The sequence below is a fragment of the Egretta garzetta genome, unplaced genomic scaffold (genome assembly GCF_000687185.1).
Source record: "Egretta garzetta isolate BGI_Z169 unplaced genomic scaffold, ASM68718v1 scaffold9, whole genome shotgun sequence".
Lineage (NCBI taxonomy): Eukaryota > Metazoa > Chordata > Aves > Pelecaniformes > Ardeidae > Egretta > Egretta garzetta.
In genome coordinates this window covers 1,164,270-1,170,652 of record NW_009260763.1, presented here as the reverse complement: position 1 = coordinate 1,170,652, position 6,383 = coordinate 1,164,270, and positions in this window count along the sequence as shown.

Sequence of the window (6,383 nt, the reverse complement as noted above, 5' to 3'; positions counted from 1 at the left end):
CTGGTGATGGCAAAGTTAAATGAGGTCATTATTGCCATTTTAGTTGTGTAAGTAAGTTAGAAATGAACACCGAGAGCATTTTTCTGTATGTGAATCATGGAAGTTTGTTTTCAAGGAACTGGAAAAGGACTCAAAGATCTAGATCCAGCTCCTAGACCTGTGGCAGATTTCTTGCAATGTTTCAGTCATCTGGCCCCTCGTACCTCAGTTCTCCATTTCTGCAAGAAAAGAGACCAATAAAACCTGAGTTTTGTTTTTTTCTTAGCTTAACCATTTTTTTTGTTTATGTTTATGATACTCTTAACTTATCAAGATATTATTGAAAAGGTTTAGAAATAAAATCTTGCCTTTACTCCTAGCAATTGGCATTTAGTCAATAATTTGACCACTGGCGTAAGGGCTTCATCCTGAACAGAAATATTACTAAAACTACCACTTAAGATGAAACTTTGAAGCAGACCAACCATCTAGAAATTAACTCCAAACCAGCAACTGGTATCATTTGCACAGCTCTCCCTCCCGTCCCTGTTTTTGAGGGAGCTGCAGAACAGCACATTTCCCCAAACAATATGAACTAAGAAAATAATCTGAACTTAAAAAAAAAAACAAACAAAAAAAGAAATGGGAAGATCAACTAAGTTGAGTGGAAGTGGGGAGTACAACAGGGAAAAATACAGAAGTTGAAAAACGCTCACTTTAAAAATTGGAGTATATAAAGAGTACATCATATTTGCCATCTGTCCTTTGTGATAAATGGGGGGGAAGAATAAAATTCAGAGCTTCAGGTAGCTGAAACAAGAGGAAAGTCTTTCAGAAATGCAGCGGCCATCCAAGACTAGTCAGGGATTAGATCAGTGTATTTGCAGGGAATGTCATGCAAAGATACTTTGGGATTTTTCTGTTTGGGGGAACTGAAAAAGTATGTGCACATGCGTTAACAACAGAAGCAGACAGGGAACAGAGAGAGAGAGCTGGAAGCAACCAGAAAACCAGGTACCTGTGTGAGAGAAAAAGAATATAATCAGAGCAATTTGCAGGTTGGAGGGAGACCAGTAACTGTAAATAGCAATTGCCTGGTCCTTTTTGAGTCCTGCTATGTTCAAGGAAACTAGACTGTGTACGTTTTAATTTTTTTTTCAATGGCAAAGCATCCTAGAAGAAGCTGATAGCATCAATTCATTAATGAAAACAAAATCTTCAGAACATCCTCCCTGACACCTTTCCAAAGCCCTTGGCAAGTGTAGGGTCTGGCTGTCAATATTTTGTTATACACGAAGTTAGGGGAAAGAAAAGTGATCTTGTTATGTCCAGGTGGAGAGTATCAGTGGGTGGGTACTTGGAAAAATATGATTCTAATGTTAGCTTGAAAAATCAGCTCATTTGCAGTGTAAGATCATTTGATCACAAAGATGCGGTCGTATGGAACAGAATGCTTGTTCCAACGGTGACCTGATGAAAAAATATTTTTAAGTAAAATTTTGCTTTGTTTTTAAGGCTTATCTCAACTTTCTTAATTTTCAGTAATGCGCTTGGACAATTTAAAACATGAAGAAAGTAGAGGAGTAGCAGCATACTGAAGACTCAAAGTACCCCCTGGCTTACGAAAACAGGAAGAAGGGTAAGACTCTGTCAGACCTATTTTTCTACATTATTTATTTGTCCTGCAGTGTAAATCTATATGCTGCCTATAGATTACACAGATAAGCAAAGCTACTGTCCCAGAAAGCCTATACTCTTAAGGATGCTCAAAGTAATCATCAGTGAGGAGCTGAAGACAGGCAGCCTTCCTAGTTTTTAAAGAGGAATTTGAAGGCAAAGGGAGCATTTGTCAGGAGAATAAAAGGAAGGGTGTTTTAAATGCACTGGAAAGCAGGAGAAGAGGGTGAAGTTGCCAGTGGGAGTGGGCATTTCCTAAAGAAAGAAGGGAGTAAAAAGCCACTGGATTCAAATAAGACAAAAGAGCAGAGGGGTGCCAGGGTTAGGTCCTTGGCGGCAGAGCAGAGGGGAAGGCAGACAAGGCACGGATTTTAGGAATGATGAAATCGAAGGGCTGTGCAGCGCTGCAGGTCCAACCCCCCGTATTTTGGCTGCAGTGAGTGCTGGTGGATAGGAAGGGGACATAAAAATGTATTCAGGGAACAAAAGTAAAAGATGACTAAGGAATGGATATGAATCCAAGGGAAGGGATGTTTCAAGCTCGCCTTTTAGATGCTATCAGCTCCAGTGTTTACTAGTTGGCTGTTCCTCTCTCTCTCTCACATGGGATTTGCATCTGTCACAGATTGTTCCCAGGTGTTGGCTTTTGGGTGTTACGGTTAGCTTTTGAGGAAAATGAAAAGTTTAACCTTATGCAGAACACCTGCTCAGGGTCTGCACATCGTTGAAATTCTGCTTAAATCCTGTTTTGAAGACTTCAATCATTTGCAAATCTTAAATTCCTCAAACTCAGGAGCCTGCTATTTGCTGTTTGTTTGGGCTTTCTGACTGGGTGACACCTCAAGCCATGAAGTATGTTTAATTGAGCTCCGTGACCCACGTCATATTTATAGGCATATTTGCGGGATTCTGTTTCTGTTCCTAAAACTGCGTTCCCACTGGTGTTCACCAGCCATGCGCAGCTGGGGCGGTACTCTTGTTAACGTGGATCAGTGTGAATTTATGATAACTTCCTGCCCTTTCTTGGCGTGCTTTATTGTCTCACTGTCTCGCGCAGCTCTGGTGGACGAGCGCAGTGTGGTGGGGCCTGGCCGCCGGCTTTTGGGGAGAGAGTTGGGCTGAATTATTTGCTGACAGAGTGATCATAGCCACTTTTTTTTTTTTGAATCATGGAAAACCCCTCTCCCTACCCTGTGCTTGGTACTGTAAACATGCTCTTGAAAATGAAGCCTGTGTACAAATAGTGATTCTTCAAAGCGTCTGTTACAATTTCAGACGCACCCAGCAGTTTACACATTAGATGGTCTCTGGTGAGTGTGCATTTAGCATCAAAATGTCGTGAGCAATGCTGCATATCTTTAGCACTTAGCTGATTGACAAGCTCCAGGTCATGAGCAGAGGATAAATGCAAAGTTCATAAGCATCTCTTATGATCTCTTTAATTTCTCCTTAAAAAGCATGTGCGGTATGTGCACCCAGTGTACAGTTATTCTACTTTTAGCTATGGTTTTCTGCTCCAAGTTGCTAGCCTCTGTGTTCTGAAACACTAATTTTCTCTCTGCTTCTCTCTTTTCCCTTTTCCGGGTGCTTTCTCCAGCAGTTATAATTCTCTTGCAGCTTGTGCAGTTTCACAGTTTAGAGATTAATGAATTGCGTTACATTGCAGCCTTACCTCTTACACTGGAATTGCATTACAAATCAGCAGGATATATCTGCTACTTCTCTGCAAGCGCCTTATGAATAGTCACAGTCCTGCTGTGAGAGCATCCAGGGTGACTGGAGAGAGAGATCTTCTCTGCAATTTATTTGTAAAAAACCCAGGTCCTTTAATGTAAGGTTTGCGCTCCACCCCAGAATGCAGTCACTAATGATGAAGAGGGGTTACTCAAATAATTTGCTAAATATGTTCCTATCAAAGTCTCATAAAGGGGTTTATTTCACCAGGAAACCCTGGTGAAGCCGGCTGCAATGCACTTGCCAAACCACTCATCCACTGCTAACAGGAATGAGCATGGAGTTAAATCAAAGAAACAGATGTGGCTGGGTAAGGCAGGTTTCCTTTTATGTGTCAAAAAATAGGAGCATGTTCATCTGTTTTGTAATTTGCTGATAGTGTTTTGCTTGGCGCAGTGGGAAACAGCAGTCAGGCAAGCACTCTTCACACAGTATTTGTACTCCGGGCCACCGATCCAGTGCAAGGCTTGGTTCCTTAGAGCCCACTTGCATATCTGAACATCCAAGCTCCAGATTTTGCCCACTACTAGCATGCTTGAAGGTCAACAGCATCCTTTCTGGCTTGCTTAGATTATGCAAGGGAGCTTCCAGCAGCTCCAGAAAATATTAATCTGTGTAACTGTACAGTGAGGAGGTGCTGACATACCACAGGAGAGATTTAAAAGGGCAAAGGACTCAGCCATACCTGTTTCTGCCGTCTCTGTTCCCTTTTTCCTGAAAACACTGTGCAGCTGGGATTTTTGAAATAACAATAATAAAACGTTGGGATTGTTAAAATTGGATGTACATCAAGGGAAGCCCATCTGACCTGTATTTTTATACGATGGCTGTCTTACTAAGATGTAGAGCTCCCATTTTTGTTGGGTTTAATTCAAAATTGGCCAGGTTGGCTTCTCCTTATGGAACCACAGAGCCTGCCTGTTGAATTCCTCCAAACCCTCCAAAACAAAGAGACAGTAAATCACCTTTTCTTTTCACTTTGAGTGTAAATCCAGCTGTTTTCTGCAGCACTGCTTTCTAAAAAGCTCGGTTTCCACCAAGAAAAAGAACAACGGACCAATTTTATCAATAGAAGTGTTGGATCAGGATGTCCTAGCATTCTCACAGCCCTTTTCTTTCCTATTCTTTACTAATAACAATGCAAACATGCCTGTCCCAAAAATCCTTAAATTGCATTCTCACCTAGGTTTTGGACTAGAAATTTTAAGGGAAAGTTCTTCAGTGTGTTTTTGTTTTGCATTCAACTCCATACCCCAAATTTGTTGTTCCAGACAGCATTTCAATGTTGTATTAGCTTACCTTGTCATAGATTTTGCCGGAAAGACTAAATGCAGCAGGGTGAGTATTTCCTGGACATCACATGGAGTCTGTGCTGGTTACGGCATGGCTCTGCTACACTGTATTTCTTGTATTATGAAGTTTTGAGGAATGATCATCATCTCCTAAATGGAGATCTACTCCTCTTCCTCAGGAGAGTTGATGGGCCTTTTGTAACGAGTAAGGACTTTTCTGATGAGTCACTAGTTCAGATCATCTTTTTGTAGGTTATATGAAAGAGTTAAAAAATACACACTTATCTCTGGCTGTCACTGGCCAGCAGCTAAGAAACAATTTGATTTCACACTTCAGAAACTATAACCAAATACTCATTTGAATACTTTAGTCATTTAGTTTTGGACTATTAGTCTATCCATGGAGCTGCAGCATTCTTGTCTTTACATATTTTCAATATAATCCAAAGCCTTTTACTTCCACTACATAAAAAAATTCTCCTCAGAACAGTAGTCCTATTCAGAACAAAGTGGTTGTTTTCAAGGTCTGCATGCATACTTTAAATTGTTAAATATACTTGCAATTTTCCAATCCAGCAGGCATGGGAGTGTTCCTCCTTGTCCTGCCTGTTAAATTTAGTTAGATGCTCTGAAAAGGGGAGCAGATCGTTCACCACTGGCAGGTAAAATCAGGAAATAAAAATATTGACTCAAGACCTTTGCAGGACAATTAAACAACTAATGAAAGGGCTGAAGTTCCTGAAACCACAGTGAACAGGAAAGAAGGATGACGTGTCTCAGTCTGGCACTCCTCTGGGACCTACTTCTGATACAACACGCTTTGGCTGTGGAGATTATAAAGGTATGCTGGCAAAGCACCACAAGTCACAGGCAAATGCTTCCTGAAGCATCTCTCAACCAAAACAGACATTTTATTCTGTATTTTTATTCTTCCAGACAGCATATTAACATTGCTTTACCTTTCCTTTGGACAACTGGTGGCAGCGAAGCTGTGCTGAATGCCAAATGATGAGGGCAAAGCCCAGTCCTTCTGCACAGCTGCTTCCCCGACTGCCAGCCAACTCTTCTGAGGCAAATGTGGGAAGAAGAATACCAAGAGCAGGAGTAGTCTTTCCCAAGGGCCTCCTGGAAAGTAATAGCTCCTCACTGTCATCGTTTTCCCAAACTCGCAAGAGTAAGCAAGTTTGGTGCTGAAATCCTGGTATGTTCCATGGACTGTGTTTGGGATTGGGAGAAGCAAAGTCACGGTGTCCCTTCTGGGCTGCTTTGGGCCCCAGCACATGCAGAGAGAGTGCCCACACATGCCTGCTAGCAGGAGGGAATTGCAAGGAGGAAGGCTCCTCGATTCTGCTTGTGAAAACATTAACCAGCTTGGCTCACTCTGGCACCCAGAGCGTGGTTACTAACTCCCCGAGGCACGTGTCAGTCCTAGCCTCTCAGGGTTTTCTGATGGATACATTGAGCCTCGAGGGTCCAAAGACAACAATTTACAACTACAGCATAACACGGGTTTTCATTTAGCTGAAAACTTTGTTGAACTCTGCTGGCTCAGTTCAGCCAGAATCCAAAATCAGATGTTTTTAGGTTTCAAAACAACAGGCTGAATTTAAAGCATCCATGTTTTTGTAGGTAGAGGTATGGGGAGAAAGGAAGGGGAATATGCATGAAGGAGAGTGAAGATGCATGTTCTTAAATCCCACA